Source organism: Podarcis cretensis (genome assembly GCF_951804945.1).
Source record: "Podarcis cretensis genome assembly, chromosome: 4".
Taxonomy (NCBI): domain Eukaryota; kingdom Metazoa; phylum Chordata; class Lepidosauria; order Squamata; family Lacertidae; genus Podarcis; species Podarcis cretensis.
This window is the reverse complement of record NC_137173.1, coordinates 48651463-48675538: the sequence shown is the minus strand read 5'-3', so window position 1 is coordinate 48675538 and position 24076 is coordinate 48651463. Positions and strand designations below refer to the sequence as shown.

Below are 24076 nucleotides of genomic sequence, written 5' to 3'. Positions count from 1 at the left end.
TAGGACAGAGGTGCTATATCATTTTTTTAAAAAAATAAATAACACCATCTACACTAACCACATAGCTTTAAGTCAATGTCTTTCATTGATTAATCCAAATACTAGTTGTATGTGTATTAATCAATCAAAAAGTTGTTCTCTTTAGCATTAATGCTTACGAATCAGGTTCAAAATGTTTTTATTCATTGGTAATTTAATAAGAAAAGTGTTCTAGCACTAAATGTTTAGAATGACCCAAATGTCAGTGGTTGGATATATTGTCATTTGGGGGCAAGTAACTTGCATCTAAGTTTCGGACATTGCAGGCCAGTAACTGAAGTTATTTGGCATTTTAGTCATTATTCAACAGAAATTCTATTTATATTTCCCACTTCAGAAATAAGCATCTAGCAACAATGCTGCTTTTAAAATATTTGTAACTTAATCCAAATAATTAAATCATCTTCCCAGAAATGTTTATCCTTAAATTCTTAAAATCATATTTTAAACAGCATAATTATGAATATGGAGATCAGCTTTGCAGTTATACATTTATTTTAGGGGAGTGCCATGGAAAGGTTTGACCAGACATTTAACATACCATACAGATGAGTGTGGAATATATGCTGGATCCCCCAAAGTCCATTCTACATCACACCTGTTGTTAGTTTAGTTACATTAATTCTGCAATTCTAACTTGTTTCCCTTCACTGATAATACTCTCTCTGTGGTAAATGAAACCAAGATATTTGAAAGGAAAACAACAAGGAACAGAAAAGCCAGTTGAACTTCACTTTTTTCAGTAATCATATCAATATCCAAGAGGTATTATTCAATTAAAATGAAATGCTAATTGTTAAAAATGCTTTAAGAACATGATTCAAATATGAAAATAGTCACATATGTGTTTAACATTGTATTACCTTCATTCAGTTCTTACATGATCCAGTTCTTCGGTTTTCTTTTCCATTTTAATTTTTCACAGCACTATAACAAAATGAAGAAACACAACATTAAAATGTTCTACAATATGATCCATTTTAGAAGGTCTCTTGATCATGATACTATGCACAAAGAAATGTGTGCTCCTGCTGAGACCATATAAAGTTAATTTATTAGACAAAAGTAAGAAAAAAAAACACTTATTTAAAATATGTAAATATATAGAAGCTTGTCTGATACAGACAAGCAAAGAGGGACAAAATAGATTTGCATGTTTAATAAAATGAAAAAGTACGACTTGAGTAGGAAGATAAAAGTGCAATCCTAAGCATGTTTACTCTTACTTTCATGAAAGTTGCATAGGATTGCAGCCTAAAACTATAAAACTTTTAAATACAGTGATTTATCTGTTCACATAAGCAATAACTTCTTAGTCTACACAATAATTACTTTTCCATTACAGCACGGAGATCTATTGGCATATTTATTTTAATTCCAATATGCAATTCTTTTACTATAACGGCTGGGGGGGGGAATATATACTCAAGCTAATTAATGCTTCAGTGTAAATTCTAGTTAAGGACTTATATTTGTCAAATGTGAATTATCCTCCCTTGGCAGTTTCTCACTGTTCTTTGTTTTTTCTCTACTCCTTGCAAAGTTCAAAACAGCATGTTAGAATCCACATTTGACATCATGCCACAAACTGTTAGAAATATTTACCCTTCATGTCCCTAGCATGTGTAACCTGCACAACAGACAACAATCACTTTTACACAAATCATTTCAAAATATTTAATCTAAGTTATAATTCATAGTTGGAGCTGCTTTTTTAAAGACACAAAACAAAACTTAGAAGTATGGAAAGGGTTACAAACATTGCCCATTGATGTGCACAATTATTTTCCAGTGTTTCAACTTAAATTATTTCTAATTAGAAATATGAAAGCTGTACAGCAACGGAACAGTTTAAAGGAAACTGATTTGCTGAGGCGGCATTATCCTTTAATGCCATGAGTAACTGTGCATAGCTTCTTTGTAAACAAATACTGAATGTGTGGCCTCGCATTTTTGTCTGCCTAACTATTTCTGGACAAGTGCTCCATTACCAAACATCCAAAAATAGACATTGTTACTAACTGAAAACCAGACTTGCAATATGAAAGTTATATTAACACGCTTTTCATTTCTGTCCTTATGCCACTGAATTCTTCATAATGCAGTTAGACAGAAATAGTGATAAACTTTCATAGGCATTAGAAGAATTACATGATTGTTTCAAAGCACTGACGATAGGGCTGACCCATTGTACCAGTTTTGTGAAGCAGGAATAAAAAAATTAGCCTGCGTTCTTTGTAGCAGCAGTCTATATACCTGAAGGCATATAGAGATTATAGTCAACATTTATCCTGAATAGCCATAAGACAAGATGACTTTGCACTACTTCAGCACTTAGCTAAGATTAAACGTGGCCCAAAGTTAATCATAACATTCTCGAGCCTCTGTTTACTATTGTATTTTTAGCAGTACTCAGACATGACTGAAACAAAAAGATATTTTCAGCAGTGTGATTGGTCAAGAACATTAGCGTGAATAAGACAAGGATTTCAGCTTCAAAACGAAAGGAAAACAAATTAACAGTATCTGCTATACCTGTTTCGAAAGGTGCTTTATCACTCATTGCAACCTACTGATGCAACAAAAACACATTTTTAAATGAATCGAACATCTCAGCTGATTTAGTTATGTCCTAAGAAGCCCTAAGACATCTTGAAGCTCCTGTAGTTAAACATGCCAGTGTTTATTATTTTTTGTGAACAAGTCAGTTGACTTTCTTTCCAAACTCAGACTTTGTAGCTTCCTAGGCACCGTCTAGATCCAGGAGTGAGGAACGGGGTGTCTGTCGTCTTTTTCGTTCTTCTCAGAATTCCAGGCACATGGCACTGCGCAAAAACTGCACCAATCCTTGCGACGGCCGCCTGTGCAGGACCAGAAGCAGGGCAAGCCGGGGGGGAGAGGAGGAAAAAAATCCACTGAACTCTTGTGCTGATTTCATAAATGATGCTTGCATAAATCTGCCGAAGCCAAGGGACAGAGAGGCAGAGTGCCAGTTGCTTACACTGTGCTTGCAATGATCTCATGTTCAATGCTGTTGTCGGGTCTGCCCAGCTCCAACGCCAGCACATCCAAACACTTGAAACTTTTATTCTCCAGACGCCCAAAAGGCTTGTCGTAAACTACCTCCAAAATGCTGCCATGCCACCTTTCAAACAAAACGACGACTCTCTCTTGAATTTCTCCTTTTCAAATGCAGCTCTCTTTCTCTTTTTAACCCTAGATACTCTGTTTAGGATTTCCTCCTCTTTCCCTCACATCTATCAGGAGACAGATAAGCAACAGACTGTATCAGGCGTGAAAGGGGCAGCCTCTTGGTGGCCTGCCAAAAAAGGGAAAAGAAGAAGAAAGGCAAAGTTGTGCTTCAAGGCTCTATTGCTTGCTGAGTCTGGTTAAAGTCAAGTATTAAGATCCACCATTTTCTGAGCCACATAAGGAACGAGGTAAAAGAAGCCAGGGGTTGCATCTTTCCAAGTCTCCGTTGGCACCATTGCAAAATCTCAGCCGTAAGGTCACATGATTTTTTTCAGCCAAATGTGGAGTGCATTCCCATAAACCATTCTGCTGATACTGCAAAGGCAGCTATTGTCTAGTTTATACCCAAAGTTCAGCCCACTCTTCATTGAATTAGCTGAAAAATGCATCACCTTTGGGGGTTGGGAGTCATGGTAACGTCTACCTGGCAAGCTGCCCACTTTCTCTGCCCATCAACCAGAGGCGGAATTGTGCTGCCTAAATGTAATGATGACTGGGAATGTGAAGAGTCGTCCAAAGAGAATCTGATTCTTGTGAAGCCTGTTCATTTGCGCAGCTAACTCTGGCTTCTTGTTGGGTTGAGGGGGGTGGGGCGGGTAGAGAAGAGAGGACATTCTTCTAAGTGTAGCAATTAAAGCCCTGATAGACGTGCTTACTCTGAAAATGTATTCTGTAGCACACCCAAATACATCCAGAACTGAATTTTTTTTTTCTAATGCACATTTCCTAATTTAAAGCAGTGCTTGCTTGTTTTGTTTTCCTGAATGCAACATTCCCTAAATATTTTCCTCCCTGATATACTGTATATTTATTCTAGCTACACCCTCCTCCCCACTTTCTTTATTAGCTGCTGATTAGATCTAGGCAGAAATTATAGATGTGCCCAACCATGCCACAATCAACACTGAGATTGCAATATCACTGTAATCGTCTTCAAAGCAGTCTGCCAAGAAAGCCACTTGTGTTTCCACAGTATGAATGGCTTCATCTTAGCCCTGTTTTCCAATTCCTAAGCCGCACTCAAACTACGTGTCAACCGGGTTTGATACATTGAAAACCGGGTACTTATTCTTACTCTGAAACCACACAACTTGTTGCTATTTACAAACAGGCATTTTGAAAATATATATATTTAGACTCATGTTCAGGGGTACACTTCCAGAAGTTGTTGGCCTTCCATCAGCCACAGCAAGCATGACCAATGGTCTCAGTAATGATGAAACTTGCAATTCAGCAACATGTGGAGAGTCATACGTTCCCCACTCCTGCACCATGCAGAATAATGGTTTAAGTATTAACATCCATTTACCTACTGTTTTTAAAGTGCTTTTCCTCACCACACCAGCAACCTACCACTGAAATGCAGAATTTCTTCCCACCCAAATTAAGGTGCATTATGCTTTCTGGATTACATTTAACCTAAATACCTGCAGATTACTATTTTTTAGTCTCCCTAGTCTGTGGGCAACTACCCATATTTTAAACAGTAGTATCCAGTCCAGCATGTAAAAACTGGTATTGTAGAAAATCCCCACCATTCCCTTCTAGACTCTGTACAGTCCACCAGAAGGCGCTCTGCCTTTTTCCTATCAAAAAATTGGACACCATGGGAGGAATTCAGTGTCGCACTGTTACAAATGTTCAATCTGCTTGCCCAGCAGAACCATCTCCCCTCTTCTCCCTCTGTGAACTGTCCTGGGAGGTTCTTCCGACCCGACCCTCAGCCAATTTGGGGTGTGGAGAGCATACAAGGAGATGACAGCCCCACTGTGCTAGAAAAAGTCCTTCTTAACTCTTCCACTTGCAAGGCCAATTAGTTGAATCTGGTGTAAGCACTGGGGGCCAATCAATAACTTTTGGTTTTGAGTTCAAAATTTGAAGAATTCAGAAGAGATGATTACTTAAGGTACACTTCGTTTTACGCCCTCAAACTACCCTTAATGCTAATCATGTATCTCACCCTTATGTGGATAATTTATCTTTCAGAGGTGGCCAGCACAGGGTCCCAAGGATGACTGGGAGTGTTTGTGTGTTTATGTGGGGCAGAGCGGCTTTCACCCCCCCACCACTGAAATCCCACAAACCTGTTTCTTAACGTTTATCCTGTACTCTAGTACATTTAAATATGGTTTCGAATTCTGGTCTGCAGGCTACCTATGTAAAAACTACAGATCACCCAACTGGATAATAATCACAAACTATGATTTGCTGCAAGTTAAGAAGCCAGGGTGGTAAGCAAAGCATGCAATAGTAGAATGAAGAGGAGATGGGAAGAAGAGAAGGGAGTGGATGAACGTGAGTCTCATTCATACAACACCAAACATGTGAACCAGCTCAGTGAGTACACTGAAGCCTGTTTGGAGTTTATAATAGTTCCAGTTTCATAAACCACCATGGAAACTTTGATGTTCTAAAATGGTCAGGTCTTTATTGGGCTGGAGGCATAGGTTTCCTTTCTCTGACAGAAGGAGTTTCCTCTCACGAAAGAAGTCTTATTTCATAAGAAGCTCCTTCCATTGGAAGAAGGGAACCTTTAGATCTAACCTATTGTAAAACGCTTGTGACAATAACACTGTGATATCTGCTCCACTTCATAGAAAAGAAGCGTGAGTGTAGGCATTTGTCTAAATGTGTGCAAGTGTACAGGCCCCGAAAAAGTGTGAAATAAGCACATAATGATAGCTTAATGATAAGCTTAAATTATGGGAAAAGTAAAATTGTAAAGTAAAGTTGTAATATTAAAAATACCATTTGGAAGCAAATACTACTGAAATCAATTGATCTTGGTTCCAAGTAAAACAAATTTAGGGATAGGATTTTAAATAAGTTTATAGCCTTAGGCACAATCTCATCACATTCTTTCTCTTTATTTCCCTCTCATATAATCAGTGCATGGTCTTAATGTGAAATATGTTTTGATATGATAAACAATTTGCATTACTGAGGAACTGTACAAGTGCCACTGAGAAATTACTAGGTAATTCTTTTGTGCTTGAGATGATTTCACTCAATATTTGACACCAATATCTGGACAAAGTATGACATATAATGTAATGCTGTAATTAGTATGTGTGATTCAAAACTATGGAGGACCATGAGAGGTATGTAGGATGCTCAACAACGGTTCTTGATGCTTTTCTTCATGCTATCGAACCAGCTGACCAGGAATAAATGATCAGGGTGGGGGCCTGGTGATGGAAGGAACGGAGGTCCTTTTATACCAATATTTTCATTGTTTCCATACTGGTAAATGTGGCCATGGTTGCACTGCCACATATAGCTAAACAGCTACAATATTTTCTATGCATTTTATCCATTGCACGCAAGTAATAATAAAAGTTCTATTCAGCAGTATATGTAACTTATATTCAACTCACCTAAAATCAATAAAAATGTTACACTGTATTTCTTTATTATGGAAAACTTATTCTCTCAAAGCAATGGTTTTAGCAAAAACTGCATTTGCTTCAATTGGTTTCTATTTCATTTTAAGGAACCAACTTATTCAAGTAAATGGGATAACTTGCATGTGCATGGATTTCTGTTTACTTCCATGTGCAAGTCCATTGGTACCCATAGAGCTTTTTCTTGAACATGCCTTTCCCTAAGACTTTGAGTGAGCTGCCCTGTGAAGGTTTGTGTGGTTGCAGAAAATATTCAGCAAATTTCAACTATAATGACTGTATATCGCTTCCCCAACCAGTCCATTTTAGGCAGGCAGACATGCATATAGGTCCACCTCACCCCACCCCACTTTACTGAATGTTCACGCACTTTACTAAGTTCTAAATGTGCTTTGAAGTACATGCTGTCAAAGACCGGAGTATGCACCTATAAAACAAAACCAAAAACACAAAGTATGCAGTTGGGCCCTACAACGAAATGTTACACGGGGGTGTGGGAGGGGCTTCCTTTTCTCAGGTGGGAAGGCTTCCCGGAAGAAGAAAGCCTTATCACATGAAAACACACATTTTCAAGGCATGGATTCAGTGTGTGGCCTGATCCTCACTTTCAAGGACTGTATGGTGTCTCAGCTGAAAGCTTTGAAGGGAATACTGGGGCACTTGGGGGGAAGAGGGAGCCATGCTGGCTGGGGGGCAGCTTAATGCCCTTGGCATGCTCCTTCTCCCTTTCCCAATCTGCATGCGAGAAAGCATGCATGCGCAGCCTGAATTCACCTGTTCTCTGCTCTTCTGAGGTCCCTTTCCTTTCTTTTTAAAATAACATATGCATGTCTACAAACCTTGAGATTTTTCTGAATCTGCTGACCCCTCTGTTTTGTGTGTGCATGGTGCCATTTAGTTACGAAAGCGATGGCACTCCACCCCCACCCTGCCAGGAAACTGTAAACAGAGGAAATGATGTTGGTATGATTTGGCAGCTGAATGTTCATAAATCGTAGTAAATGTGCACAGGCTGACAGGTCATTATTGTAAATGTGAACTGATGAGAGTTGTGTTGGCTATTGGTCACATACATACATTAAAAATATAAACTATCCACTTGAATTTCATATACTGGCCAGGCAACAGGCAAAGTTTCTAGACAACTGTACATTTCATGGGAAATATATACAGAACTTTGTGCATATTTTGAAGTTGTGCATATTTGCTACTTGGAAACTATGGACTGGCCAATGTACATGATTCACTGTTTATATGCAGGTTCTCCATGCCTTTATCTGACTGTGTCCTGTGAACAAGGTTTATACACATTTTCCAAAAAGCTCACATTGACTATAAATCCTGCAAAGGATGTGACTGAATTATGTCTTTATGGAACATGAGACGAGCCAGTTTCAGACTCCATCTTAGCTATGAAGCCACAATTACTTCCTCTGTAAGTTTGTACATACACAAGAGGCATTCTCAGGTTCTCTCTTTTTCTGTTTGCGTTTTCAATAGCAATATTCCCAGTTGTCCTCAGATGTTTAAAACTGTCATGATATTAAGTTATTCTTTCCTGTTCCAAATTAGTAATACTGTAAATCCTAAAACTAGCAGAAGAACGTTTTTATTCTTTGTTAAAACGGCCTCTTCAGTATGCTCTTAAGAAAGAAAAACATACTTATCTATCCAATTTGTGTCTGATTATTTTTAGTGGCCTCTCAGTCGGCAGATTGTTTATATTTCAAAGCTATCAGCTTATTGCTTATACAAAATGAAGCTTTTCACCATCAGTACTTGAAGTGGCTTAATTCTGAAAAGTAGTTTATTGAGTATCTCTCAGCAGTAAAATATATGGTTGTTTTTGATTTGCCAGCAGTTGCAAAGATTCAGGGGCTAAAGAAAAAAGGAAGTAGGGGGTGAGGGATAACAGGCATTCTCATGTAATGCTTCCAAATATCCAGAGATGGAAAAGCTTTTTCAGCCCAAGGGCATATTTTGTCATGGAAAACCTTCCAGGGGCCACATGATAATGGAGGCCAAAGACTAAAGTGGCCAGAGCAATGGATGTGGCTCTTAACTTTGTGCATTGGTACATTCCAGCAATACAAAAGGCAGATGTTTCAACACTGTCTTCTCCTACATCTCTCAATAAAGTGTTGTGTGGCAGTTGCAGAAAGTCCTGTAGGGCCTCACTTGGTAATTAACTAATTACAAAAAATGAAGCCCAACAAGGCTATACCACTTGGAAAAGGCATGGCTTCCTCCAAATGCCGTATCTTTTGCTCTATAAGACGCACTAGACCATAAGACGCACCTAGTTTTTGGAGGAGGAAAACAAGAAAAAAAATATTCTGAATTCCAGAAGCCAGAACAGCAAGAAGGATCGCTGCGCAGTGATCCCTCACGCTGTTCTGGCTTCTGGGATAGCCGCCCGAAGCCTCTTCAGGGCAGCGGGATGATGGCTCCCCCTGCCCTGAAGAGGCTTTGCGTGGCTAAGCCAGAAGCTAAACCGCGAGAGAGAGCACTGCGCAGCAATCTGTCTCGCTGTTCTGGCTTCTGGGATAGCTGTGCAGCCTGCATTCGCTCCATAAGACGCACACCCTGCTTACTTTTTAGGAGGGGGAAAGTGTGTCTTATAGAGCAAAAAATACGGTAATTCTGGGAGCTGTAGTTTCTTAAGTGTGCTGAGAGTTGTTGAGAGAACCCTATTACCCTCACAGAACTACAATTCTCAAGGAGGATTGGTTGTCACAGCACTCTCAGACCTTTAGCTCTGTGAGGGGAATGTGGGTATATAGTTTAGGGCACAGGTACCTGAAAGAAAGCCTGCCATCAGACTAACCCACCAAAGCTGAGGATGGGAGCAGTGCAGCATGGTCTAGCACTATGACATGGGAAGCCAAAATGGTGCCCAAGAGATGTTGTTGAACTCCAATTCCCATAAGCTCCAGCCAGCATGGTTAATGGTCAGGGATAAAGGCAGCTGTAGTTCAACAACATAAACAGCACCACACTGGCACCCCCTGCTCTATGTCTTAGCCTGTGTCTGGCTCCTGTCCTTCTCTCTAGAGTGCATCTAATATCTGCTGCTTGTGACATGTTTGCCAAAGCATCAGCAACTTTGGCTTAAATTTGTTTTATTTTTCCATGAAAAAATGCATCTCAAAAATGCTATTGAACAGTATTTATCCTACTTAAAGCATTTTCTTTCTCTCTCTCTTTCTTTTTTTCAATATTGGCTTTGATATGGTGGAAGCTTCCATGAGCAAAGGGCAAGTTTCAATGACTCCCCCCTTTTCCTGCAGTGGTCCACTGCATCTCACACTGTTCCACAGCCCACCACCAATTATAGAGCACAAGGCGCAGGGTGGAAGGGTTCCCCAGAAATTGTCTCATTTCTCTTCCAATTCTGACCAAAATGAAAATGGAACCAGAAATTGCCATTGTTTGCTTATTATTCCCAGGTCTGGAACAGAAATCAATCCCATGACTGGTATATGTTGCTGTTGTTGTTTTCGGTCTGCAAACAATACATAATTGATGTCTCCCCCACTCACTGTGGATAGTGTTTTATTTGCGTTGAAACAATGTAATGATAATAGAATCAGTTTCATAGAATTCCACCACAGTTGACAGAGAGACAAATAACATTGCTCTTGTTGGATACAGAATTGCAGCAGAATGGAAACAGCGATGCATGATCCAAACACAGGTTGGAACAGAAACCACTGCCTTTAAATCCCTAAGGAATAGTGTCCCATTGGGTTAGCTGGAAAGCCAAGAACGTGAGATCAACCTGTTGGCTCAGGCCAATGGCCCATCTGGTTCAGCATCCAATTTCCCCAGTGGTCAACCAGATACCTGTGGAAAACCAGGGACTAGAACATGGGTACAAGAGCATTCTCCCCTCCGCGGTTTCCAGCAACTGGCACTCAGAAGCACTGCTGGCTCTAACTGTGGAGGCAGAGCATAGGCATAGAAGCTATTGATAGTTTCTCCTGGGGGAGCAAGTTCCATAGTTTGACTAAGCACTGCATGAGGAAGTACTGCTCTATATCTCCGAGCATTTACTGAGCTACATCAAAAGTTCTGAGGTGCAGAATATTAATTCTTTCAACATATGAATTTCATGTCTATTCCACAAACAGGGCACCCTGTAAATCTGTTAAGTATTTAAAGTCCATATTTGCTTTAATAACCCTTTTTGTGATAAGAAGTATTTCTTTGAAAATTACTGAGCCAATATTTTTAGAAGTAAAGCATTAGAACATTTTGGTAAGATTCCAATGGCTGGATTAAAAACAAGAAGAAAAATCATTGTTCAAAATGTAATTAACTCTAAATATTAAGTAGATGCAGAATAATTACCACATTCTGAAAGGCTATGAAAACTTGCTCTCTATTTGCCAAGGTGAATGACTCACAGCTACCATAAACACAGGTTTGAAAAAGATGTGTGCAGAGGCTTTGTTTCTGTATATACACAATAACTAATTGCATATTTAACACAGGAGTTTATTTTTATTGAAGAGGCAGATTACAGCAAAGAGCCTGAATAGTATAAGGGAATTAAACAAATGCAAAGCAATCTCTCTGCCAAAGAAAGAAGCATAATTTTCCAATATGGGAAGTTTTTATTTGGACTGTTATATTTGTCATTTGATAGCCTTAATATAAGACAGATGTTTCTAAATTTTCTTAAAACTTTATGCAAAACATTACATCATACAGAAATATCTAAGTTTAATTTCCAATAAAAGACGAAGCAATCCTTAAGTTTATGACTTCGGTGGGGGGATGGGCTAAAAGTCTGCACATGGCAGCTCATATACCCTTGAAATCAATGAGAATTAAACTGTGTGCAGGACTACAGTCTTCATCATTTCATCCTATGGACTGAGCAACTAATACATTTCTGTTTCAGCCTCACTAGCAGTCATACACATGAAAAGTTCACATTTAAACTGTATGAATTTTGTTCATACTGCCTATGTAAATACAGAGTTTAAAAACATAAAATATGCACTTTTCAAAGCTTTCAGTGCATTCATCCATTAAAAATATACATTTTGTACACATCTTACACGGAATAAGTATTCCATCTTGTATGAGGAACAAAGGTGAATCTATAAATATCAGCTGGTGATGGTCTTTCCTTTGCATGCTGCTTAAGCTACTAATACTTCTGTTGGTCTACAGTTTGCTAGATATTGCTACTCACAAACACACACATGTGTGCACAAACCCACATCAAAACTGGTTGTGTTCAGGAGGTGGTAAGTGAAAGACAAAAAAAATGGTAGTAAAATTTATGGCAACCACATGAATATTCAGCAATAGGGTATTTGAAACAGTAGCTCTATAGTTTCTTGCCTGTACCCTGGAATGCTATTGGTGCTACGTTATGCATACTACTTGAGTCAAAATTTGATGTTAGTTCATGAATGTTCACTATATGTTCATTAAATAAACAGCAAGGCATTTGGAGCAAGCAGTATTAGTGTGTCAGTCTAATCTACTTCATATGGGTATCATGCAGCCTGCAACCCTGAACTCTTTGGTGGAAAGTGAGAATTATTTCAAACAAATAAATGTAATATTTCCCCATGTATTTTTCTGAAAGCTGGGTGGTCATGAGGTCCAACCTTGGCTTCTCTTGCTTTTGAATTAATGGCTGCTGCCCTTCATGATGAGGATTCTTGCAGATTATATCAATAGGCAAACCCCAAAGAAATGCATAATCACATAGGTGGGCATCTAAGAAATTATCTCTCAGGCACCTGAAGATAATATGTGCTTCAAAATGATGGAACTATGTAGAGTAGTAGAATGGTCTGCTATCCAGTTTTACCCGGCTTTTCTGCTTTAAGAAATATCTAAGGAGATTAGTGATGAAAAATTCAAAACAGTGAAACAAACTTTAAAAAAACAGACAAACCATAATTAAGGGCTTATCCACATTTGCTTTTTGCCCCACTCTTTCCAGACACAGGTGTGCACTTAAAAGCTCTGTGTCCAAGTGGGTTCCCCTCCCCCAAAGCTTTCCTCGTGAAAACCAACTCTTTAGCATCCAATCGGAGCAAACGTCAATTCCAGTTTTCAGTTGTAATGAGCAAGTTTTCACGAGGAAAACTCTGGAGCAACTGAATTTGGAAGGTAAGTTCGTATCAGAATTCTCAAAGAATGAATTTCTCAGACATATTTTGTTACATAAATATGGTTCAGTTGCTGATATGTGGCATCTGAAGAACTTAAGTGGTCTGGAACAAAACCAAACATTCCATAGGCTCCCATCACACATACATAGTAGCACTGACAGCCACACCACTCTCTATGTGTGTGACACACATATACACACACTTTGAAGGGAGCACTGGAGCAGTGACAAATACTTCAGTTGTGCTTCTGCTTTTCCTGCTTCAGCAGTGATGTGCAAAATGGGGCTGAAGGATTAGTCCCAGACAATCAGCTCCTCTTGCTAGATCTGCAAGTCCTACTTCACACATTCCCATAGAGAGGAAAGAAGCAGAAGCTCACTTTCCCCTCTTCTACATAACAACTGAAGGAGCTCTCAGGATAAAAGCTATTAGAGATTCTTTGTGGATAAATCTTTTGGCTGAATACACACATTTATAATGTTTTAGTCTCTTAACAGAGAGGCTTGGCACACAATGCTATGTAATTTAGTTTCTTAAACGTATTATAGCTGTGGGTGATTTCAAATAACAAGTTTTACAAACAGATGGAAAATATTTTAACCACCTTGCCCTTAACAGAGGTATGCTTTATATCCCTCCCAAGTGATTTGCTTAAGCAGCTATAATACAACTGATCAGACGAAAGCGTTTCCCCCCCAATGTCCATAAAGTTTTAAAAATCTTAGTACTACAATGGGAAACATAAATTGTTGAAAGAGGTCCTAAGCCAATTAAGGAATGCATTTCTTCATGATTTACATTTCAGTTTTGATTTGGCGGTTGTGATATTTATTAGTCAAGTGAACAATTTTTTGGCTAGAATATTATTTTGAGCTTGGTTTGAATTTCTAGCCCAGGTTTTATTCTATGGGTGGTCTGGGGTAAAAATCATTCTTGGTATATTATGTAGCAAGGTATATGAAACTATGGAAAAAAGTTCTCAGTACTTTCTTATTCTGAAACTATGGAATACTTGTCCTCATGGTACTGTTGTCATGTATTATGTGAATGCCTCTGCAACAAAAGAGATTTAGCACAAGTCTAAACACTTATGTCTGTTTAGCTGGGCCCTTCTTTATGTAGGCAGCACAGAAGCAATTGCAGCACACCGCCAAAGAAAGGTAAGACAGTGGAAGTGGCAAGGGAGGTGTCTGCAATGCTGCTCCCCAAACCAGCTTTCTGGGAAAGACGGATCTGGGATAAGGAAGAGCTGCAGTATGGGCTCTTCACATCTAGCCCAGAACTTATCTTGCCAAAGCTGTACGGAAAGGAGTTATGCCAAGCAGATTGCAGAATTGAGCACATTTTGTATTCTGTGGAGCCACAAATCGCATAGCAGGGAGACATGGCTGTGGCTGACAGTTGTCGGCTGCTAAATCACTTTGTACATAGAAATGAATAACTGCCATGTGTGATAAAAGTGTCTCATCCTGCAGTCAATATGTATTTTCTTTCCATATCTCAGCTGAACTTAATGGGTCTCTGTGTAGAAACAGACAAAGCTGAGGATTAAATGTACAGACATTTAAAACTTTGAGCACACATACATCACTTGAGGATCTCATCAAAGTAGAAATGCAATCCGTTTGCAATGTCATGTTTTAGAGACAATGTATTCAGTCAGATCTTACACAGTTAATCCATTTTTAATTTGACAGTAACACTGCATTTAAAATGTCCAAAATGAATAAGCAAGGAGAACAGGCAGCATGCTGACTACAAGCTGACTACATGCTGACTACAACTACAAGTTGACAAGTTCTACATAAAAGACACAGGTCGAGGCTTGCAAGACTGGTAGCACTCATGAACATACAATTAATTATATTTAGGGAATCACAGGCTAGATTCAGCATAGTTCAGAATACATTAATCTGGGCAGCAGAATTGTTGCCTCTGTGTGCTGCCTTTGCATCTGGTATAAAGTTCACATTGCTACACTATGGGCAATTTCACTCTTTGTTCACTGTTCACTGAACATGTTCACTGAAGTATGTACAACCCAAGGCATTTACTGCACACCCTGGCTCCCTTGATAGGTACACATCTATATCAGAAACACTATGGAAAATATGCATCTACCATGGCTCCATGTAATGCTTTTCATTTAAACCTGAAACAATGGAACTGATCTAGAGATGCACGGCAACAAGAAATTCTGGCAGTAGCCCTGTTCCACACATTATTGGACAAGTGCTAGTTGAAGACTTCATGCAACACAGGCCACTTGCAGAAAGGTGTACCGGGATCCAACCCAAAGTATAAGGTTGCTTTAAAAGGTCTAATTTAAGACAAAAGAAGAGGAACCTCCAAGAAAATGTTGCAATGTAGTCTCAGTCTTAGCTCCAAATAGGATTAGTCCTCTTCAGGATTCAAGTCAGCCTGCTATACCCTCCTCCATAGAATCACAGAATCATAGAGTTGGAAGAGACCACAAGGGCCATCGAGTCCAACCCCCTGCCAAGCAGGAAACACCATCAGAGCACTCCTGACATATGGTTGTCAAGCCTCTGCTTAAAGACCTCCAAAGAAGGACCTCCTAATGTTTAGGTGGAATCTTCTTTCTTGTAGTTTGGATCCATTGCTCCGTGTCCGCTTCTCTGGAGCAGCAGAAAACAACCTTTCTCCCTCCTCTATGTGATATCCTTTTATATATTTGAACATGGCTATCATATCACCCCTTAACCTCCTCTTCTCCAGGCTAAACATGCCCAGCTCCCTTAGCCGTTCCTCATAAGGCATCGTTTCCAGGCCTTTGACCATTTTGGTTGCCCTCCTCTGGACACGTTCCAGTTTGTCAGTGTCCTTCTTGAACTGTGGTGCCCAGAACTGGACACAGTATTCCAGGTGAGGTCTGACCAGAGCAGAATTCAGTGGCACTATTACTTCCCTTGATCTAGATGCTATACTCCTATTGATGCAGCCCAGAATTGCATTGGCTTTTTTAGCTGCCGCGTCACACTGTTGGCTCATGTCAAGTTTGTGGTCAACCAAGACTCCTAGATCCTTTTCACATGTACTGCTCTCAAGCCAGGTGTCACCCATCTTGTATTTGTGCCTCTCATTTTTTTTGCCCAAGTGCAATACTTTACATTTCTCCCTGTTAAAATTCATCTTGTTTGTTTTTGGCCCAGTTCTCTAATCTGTCAAGGTTGTTTTGAAGTGTGATCCTGTCCTCTGGGGTGTTAGCCACCCCTCCCAGTTTGGTGTCATCTGCAAATTTGATCAGGATGCCCTTGAGTCCATCATCCAAGTCGCTGATAAAGATGTTGAATAAGACCGGGCCCAAGACAGAACCCTGTGGCACCCCACTAGTCACTCTTCTCCAGGATGAAGAGGAACCATTGATGAGCACCCTTTGGGTTCAGTCAGTCAGCCAGTTACAAATCCACTGAGTGGTAGCATAGTCAAGACCACATTTTACCAGCTTCTTTACAAGAATATCATGGGGCACCTTGTCAAATGCCTTGCTGAAATCAAGGTAGGCTACATCCACTGCGTTCCCTTCATCTACCAGGCTTGTAATTCTGTCAAAAAACGAGATCAGGTTAGTCTGACATGACTTATTTTTCAGAAATCCATGCTGACTATTGGTGATCACAGCATTCCTTTCTAGGTGCTCACAGACTGTTTGCTTAATGATCTGCTCCAGAATCTTCCCTGGTATTGATGTCAGACTGACTGGGCGGTAATTATTTGGGTCCTCTCTTTCCCCTTTTTGAAAATAGGGACAACATTTGCCCTCCTCCAGTCTGCCGGGACTTCGCCTGTTCTCCAGGAATTCTCAAAGATGACTGCCAGTGGTTCTGAGATCACATCTGCCAGTTCTTTTAATACTCTTGGATGCAGTTCATCTGGCCCTGGAGACTTGAATACATCTAAACTAGCCAAGTATTCTTGTACTATCTCCTTAGTTATTCTGGGCTGGGTTTCCTCTGCTGAATCATTTGCTCCAAATTCTTCAGGTCGGGCATTGTTTTCTTTATCGGAGAAGACTGAGGCAAAGAACGCATTGAGGAGTTCAGCCCTTTCTGTGTTCCCTGTTTGCATTTCACCATCTTCTCCTCTGAGTGACCCCACTGTTTCTTTGTTCTTCCTTTTGCTACAAACATACCCATAAAAGCCTTTTTTGTTGCTTTTAACCTCTCTAGCAAGCCTGAGTTCATTCTGTGCTTTAGCTTTTCTGACTTTGTGTCTACACGTGCTGGCTATTTGTTTGAATTCCTCTTTGGTGGTTTCCCCCCTTTTCCATTTTTTTGTACACATCCTTTTTTAATCTTAACTCAGTTAAAAGTTCTTTAGATAGCCACCCTGGCTTCTTTAGGCACCCTCCATGTTTTCGTCTCATTGGTATTGCCTGAAGTTGTGCTTTTACTATATCCCTCTTAACAAACTCCCAGCCATCATGAACTCCCTTTCCTTTTAGTATTACTGTCCATGGGATCTCACCCAGCACTTCCCTAAGTTTTATGAAGTCGGCTTTCTTAAAGTCAAGAAATTGAGTCCTAGTATGCTTGGCTGCTCCTTTCCACTGTATAGTAAACTTCAGAAGAGCATGATCACCCGCGCCTAATGATCCTTCCACTTCTACCCCACTGTCATCAACATTGGTTAGGACCAGATCTAAAATGGCTGTTCCTCTTGTTGCTTCTCCCACTTTCTGGACAATGAAGTTGTCTGCAAGGCCAGTGAGGAATCTGTTTGACCTTATGCTCTTGTCTGAGTTTGACATCTAACAAATATCCGGGTAATTGAAGTCCCCCATTACTACTATCTCCCTTCCTTTTGCATGCTTGGCCATCTGTTCCAGGAAGGCATCATCTATGTCCTCTGTTTGGCTTGGGGATCTATAGTAAACTCCCACAATGAGGTCACTGTTATTCTTCTCTCCCTTAATTTTGACCCAAATGCTCTCACTTTGGCTTTGAGGTTCTAAATCTTGGATCTCTTCACAGGTATACACATCCCTGACATATAACGCCACTCCTCCTCCTTTCTTGTCTGGTCTGTTTCTCTGAAATAGATTGTATCCCTCCATTATTACATTCCAATCGTGGGACTTATCCCACCAGGTTTCAGTGATGCCTATTATGTCATATTTAGTTTGCTCTACCAAGAGCTCAAGCTCATCTTGTTTATTTCCCATGCTTTGTGCATTAGTGTACAGACATTGAAGTCCACTAATCATTCCCCCATGTCTCTTATTTAAGGATTTTTTCCTCCCACCACTAGGTCTGCGTGCTGTTTGCTCCATTTGGTCTATGACATTTGGATGATCATCTTCATCAATTGATAGACTCCTACCTTCAGGAGCACTGTCTCCCTCCCCCACATTAGTCAGTTTAAATCCCTGCTGATGAGGTTTCTGAGATTTTTGGCAAAAACATTCCTCCCAACCGTTATGAGGTGCAGCCCATCACTTGCCAGAAGTCCATCTTCAAGAAACTGCAGTCTGTGATCTAAGAATCCAAACCGTTCCTGTTTGCACCATTTGCGAAGCCAGCTGTTCACTTCCACTATTTTTCCCTCTCTCCCTGGGCCACGTCGTTCAACTGGGAGGACAGATGAGATGACAATTTGTGCATTTAATTGCTTCAATTTCCTGGCCAGAGCCTCGTAGTCCAGCAGGACCTTTCATTTTCTCTTCCCCATCTTTTGTCTTTCTTTTCCAAATTAGAGTCAACATTTTGCATCTTGTTTTGTACTTTTGAAAAACTCAGGCCTCTCCCACAAGCATGCCAATACCTCCCTCCTGGTTCTTAGTGGGTCCATTATGGCTACAAATCTGTTGGCACCCACTTGGTGAGTTCACTATGACAAGGAGTATATGTAGATCTAGAGGCATTTAGATTAAATTTAAAGAAAAAGAGAATGTGAATATTGAACAATACACTGTCATTTTCTGGAACTGAAATAAGTACAAGGATAAAGAACAAAAAATAATAATTACCAAAAAAAATCTGGAGTCCATGATAGCTTTTAACTATCATGAGGTGGGGTAAGGGATGTGGAATATTTTCTGAGGATACAAGATAAACAACTTTCCCCAAAGCAATCCAGTGATTCCAAAATTTATCTTAAAAGGAATTATCCTGATATGATCTGTAGCTTTGTCTGCCAAATTTATCATCACATAATTCTTTCTTTAGGAAAAGATTTACAATTATTTTTGCTTGCTTTACATTCATTTCCAAGGGATGACAACTCCAAAACTGAAAAGATATTTAACATAGGCACAAATATCTTGGAGGAGTAAACCTGGAGAAAATGAGGGGGTTAACAAGCTTATTATCTACATAATGTACACTTGGACAGGTGCCAGCAGACAATGCAGGTCGGTTCACAAGGCTGATGATAACCTTCCATACTCTATGAGTTGATCACGTATGAATGCCAGGCTTAATAAAAATATGTCAGAAAATAAATGAAGCAGAGTTCTAGACAAGGCTATAAAACCAATGGTTGGAATCCAATACTACACAATTGGAAACTGGCATGTGCAGTGGGGTTTCCCCACTCTACTCCCTACTGAAGCCTTGTGTCCCATGAAAAGTATCTCTGTGCAGTGAGATGTTGGACCATATTCCAAAAAAACAACAACCCCTAATGTAAAGTGAGAAGTGAGATGGAATCCAGAGGAATATGGTCTGCTTTTGAACAACATCAAGATCCAGGCTGTAACATGAGAATGGACATGTTTCCCTCTTCTTGTGGCCTATATTTTGAAGCTCAGTCCTGTAGGATTTGGTATGTGTTAGTTCACAGGGTTCATTGTTATTATCAGTGGTTTTTAGCATCCATATTAAACTGTTGGGCATGATCACTGTCCTATGCAGAACTGGGCTGATGTGACATTAGTATGCTGGCAATGACACCCCAGCTCTTATGTGGAGGCAGTGCTCAGATGGATGAAGGCAACAGATGAAAGCTAAATAGAAGCAAATTAGACATGATAATTGGTAGAAAATATCAAGACTTGCACAAAGTTGATTGTTCTGTGAATAATAAAACTGGTATTTCCCTACCTGACCAGAAACTGAACATAGCGTGCACTCCTGCTTTTTCAGAAGGTGTCAGTGGTAGCCAGCAACATATTTAAACAATTGAGTTTATTCCCTAGACTTTGACCCTAGCATAGTGGAGTTTCTGTAATGTCCAAATGCTTAATCTGGTATTAATTATTATTATCATTACTATGATGATGATGATTATGTTATTTATTTAATTTGTCAATTGCTTTAATCTTGCACAGGACAACCCAAAGCAACTTTGTTGTTGTTTAGTCATGTTTGACTCTTCGTGACCCCATGGACCAGAGCACGCCAGGCACTCCTGTCTTCCACTGCCTCCCGCAGTTTGGTCAAACTCATGTTGCTAGCTTCAAGAACACTGTCCAAGCATCTCATCCTCTGTTGTCCCCTTCTCCTTGTGCCATCAGTCTTTCCTAACATCAGGGTCTTTTCCAGGGAGTCTTCTCTTGTCATGAGGTGGCCAAAGTATTGGATCCTCAGGTTTAGGATCTCAAAGTGACTTACAACCAACCAAACAGAAAATAACCCCCAGGCGTACAATAAAACCAAGAGGGAGAAAATAAGTTAAAAATATCCCACTCACTTCCAAAAGGCCTGGTTATATATTCTACAAATGGAGAGCTGCTGCAGAAAAGGCCCACTCTTGTGTTGCCACCCTCCAGACCTCTTGCGGAGGGGACAAACAAAGAAGAGCCTCAGATGATGAACTCAGGGTCTGGGTTGGTTCATATGCTGTGGCATGCCTCCTAACAACATTCTGGAGGCACCACCCTGTTCAGTTTGTTTTGTGCTAGTTGCACTGGTTACCTAAAACGACAACAACAACAACAAACAACAACAAACAACAACAAGGAGTACAAATTAATGTGCTGACATTAATCGTTAAACCCTTTTCTGTCTTTGAGACCAGTCCTTGCCAAAAGAGGCCATGACATTTCTGAACAATCTTGCTGCTTAGCTAACTGCAGCCAGGCCTACAAGTCTTCTGAAAATTCCAGTGATCTTATGGTCTTTCTGTCTGGTGATTATGTTATATTTTTAGCTGACACCAGTTTTCTTTCTTTAAAAAAAAATCTGACTTTGTTTTGTTTGAAATTTATCATTTTATGTGCTAGACTTTTTTTATTCTTTGTAAGTCACTTAGAGCACACAGAGAAGCACCCTATCGATGTTTTAAATAAGTAAATAAATATAATTCTTTACCTGGGTATATGGGAACACAGACCAGTTGAAAAACACAATTAGGAAAAACCAGGAAGGTTAGTAAAGCTGAATTTCAACTGCTTCACATGACACATTATAATTAGTCTTGAACAAAATAGATATATTTCTATTTATTGTAGCAATCACGTATAAAAGTGACCCAACAGTGAAATGTATTTCACATCTTTTGCAGTAGACATTATCAGAAATCAAAACAAAAAAAATCCTGCTTCAGAAAACAAACCCTTGCATTCATCTGAAAGACTCTGTCAAAATTTGATTGCTCTTTAAAAACACTAAAGATGATGAGGATCTAATCTGAATTAGCAAATGAAATGAATGGCTACAATTTTGTTTTTAAGTTTCTTATTAGAAGTGGTCTTTATGCTATGCAATACATGGTTAAAGTGCTAGCCAGACAAATTGCTGCTGTTCCTTTGACCTGAACATAAGATGGCATAGTTCCAACCAATCTGAAGGAAGGTTTCTAGGCAGAGCATCAAATCTAGACCCCCTGGGTCTCGGAATGATGGATTGAATTTTGAAAGTTGCAGCAGACCTCCACATGAGATTTCAGTACTGTACTTTGTTATTTGTGTACAGATTAAACATGTTCATGTGGGTTACAGCTTTCAAAACACATCTTTAACCATCTACTTAGACTCACTGCTCTCCCCTTTGGAACTGTTATTACAGGGGTAGAAGAAAAACCTGTGGGAAAAGGGCAGCAGTAACAAAGGCTGCAGTGGCAACAACCATTGTGAAGAACAAAGTCAGTGAGCAGGATCTCCTATCCCACATTACTTTCTGGAACGTTTCTTTCATGTCCATATGACATGGATTTATATATGCTCATCAATCATACATGATTTTAATGATTAGAGATATCTTCCATTTTAAAACTCTCTACCTTTCCTCTTTTAGTATTATGGCTGTGCTTTCAACTAGTTCAACTAGGGTTGCCACAAGTCCAGATTTTCCTAGACATATATGGAATACTGTGGCCGGCCGCAGTGTCTGGGCGGAAATCAGGAGAAATGTTCTGGAAAATCCGTGTGTATGGCAGCCTGTGACTTTTCCCTAAAAATAATGCAAAAACGATTTTGCCCAAAAAGTTTAATAACTTTGGCAAAAAAAAAGCCCAACAACTGTTCTGTTCAGATTTTCATTGTTTGAAATATTATTAACCAGTGTTGCACCCTCATAACTGATACAATAAGAAGTCCAGAAGTAGCCCCCTCCCCAGCTCAACATGTCCTGTGCCATTTTGTCTGTAAAAAGTGCAACTCTGCTAGTGTTCATGTAGTCTGTCACTGTTCTTCACAATGCCCTTGGAAGATGCTTGTCTTATTCTCTGCACTCTTTATTTGGGCTTGGGCAATGAGGTGGTACTTTGTTTCATTATATTTTTTTAAATGCTCTGGGTTTGCAGTTGCATCTTTCATGGCACTTTTAGCAATAAGACACCTTACTCCCCCTTTTTTATCTGCACTTGCCACTTTCATATTCAGACCAATAGGAACTGCAAAGCCACAGATAAACAGCAATGGTCAGTCTACAGTTATAAAGCAGCAGGTCTCTGGTGGACCCTGACAACTAGTAGGGTGAAGCCATAGAGATGTCAACTTTCAACTGGTTTTGATGGGTCAGCTGGAAAAGTACTATCCCCATTCACAATTAAACTAATCTATTTGTCATCACTTGTAATTGGTAACATGATGTCATTTTTTCTCTACCTGTTTTCCCTGTTTAAATTTACAACCCTTTGAACTGAAATGCTTCTTTAATGTGTCTAGATCCAGCCATTTTCTTCTTTCTCTAACCCCCCCCCCTTATTGATAGACATTTGTTCTTTTCTATGGTTTTGTATGCTTGTCTTACTGTATAGAAAGTTAAAATCCAATGAACACATACAATACAAACCTGAATACAAGTAGGGTTGGAGAGCTTTTCTCTAGAAAACCTACTTTTCACCCTAACTATTATCGTGGCCAAATATTTGACACAGCGATGAGGAAAAAAATCTCTAGGGATGTGTTTTGATATTGCAAGGTGTTAATTAGCCAAGGATATCTTGCTGAGATGACTATACCATTGGTTGATGTCATTGCTCTCTCCCCCATTGCTGAATCTTGGTTGTGAGAAAATAACTGTTCAGCCTCCAGAATATTACTAACCTCCAAAAGTTGGTAATAGTCTGAATAAATATCACTTGCTTTAAAGTCTCATGGCTTCCCTCAAATCGTAGCTTGTTAATTGTACTGAGGATTGTTAGGACAGTCCTATTCCCCACACAGAGCTACAATCCCAGAGTTCCCAAGGAAGAGGGCTTGCTTGTTAAACCATATTTGGCTGGCTGGCTGGCATTCAACACTGCAACATTTTGTTGCAAGTTCCACATGTTAGTTTAAAAAAGAAGACACCTCCCCCGACACCCTCTTTCCACTATACTATACTATATATGGTACATAAATTGTGAGATCTGTGTATTTTGCAAAATAGAAAATTATGAGGAATAACTTTCTAATAATCTCTTATTGTTTTCCTCTCTAGCAGAAAAGCTGTCTATAAGAGGTGATAGAAAGAGTCTGGTTCTGAGAGGAAAGGTTTATTATTCCTTATCTATTTCTCCATCCTGCAGACTTCTTTCCTCTTGGCAATGCAGTGCACACACTGAATGGAGGACACATACAATCTCAGCTACTTGTGCTTGGACACAACAGGCAAGAGGCCCTTGCATTCTGTCCCTCTCCTTGCATCACCCCAACTTCCATTCTTAAATACGTTGAATTCTCCAAACTCTCAAAAATACAACATGATGTATGCATTCTTCAAAATTTCCTTGGCACAAAATAAGGGCTACCATGCCTGCCTGCAGGGGAGGAAAAGAACACCTTGTGTGAATTTGAAGCACTAAACAGTTCCTTCAGTTTTGCTCCTCCCAAACATTAAAATACTGTTAACG

General features: G+C 39.7%; 1 long non-coding RNA gene across 13 annotated transcripts in view; it reads right to left on the bottom strand.

Moving 5' to 3' along the window:
• LOC307213857 overlaps positions 1-24076 on the bottom strand; it is a 241109-nt gene that overhangs the window by 35930 nt on the left and 181103 nt on the right. For all 13 annotated transcript variants that reach the window (XR_013837734.1, XR_013837735.1, XR_013837736.1 and 10 more), the window contains one exon: positions 903-966. This is a non-coding gene — a long non-coding RNA (uncharacterized lncRNA). The remainder of the gene's footprint in view (positions 1-902; positions 967-24076) is intronic.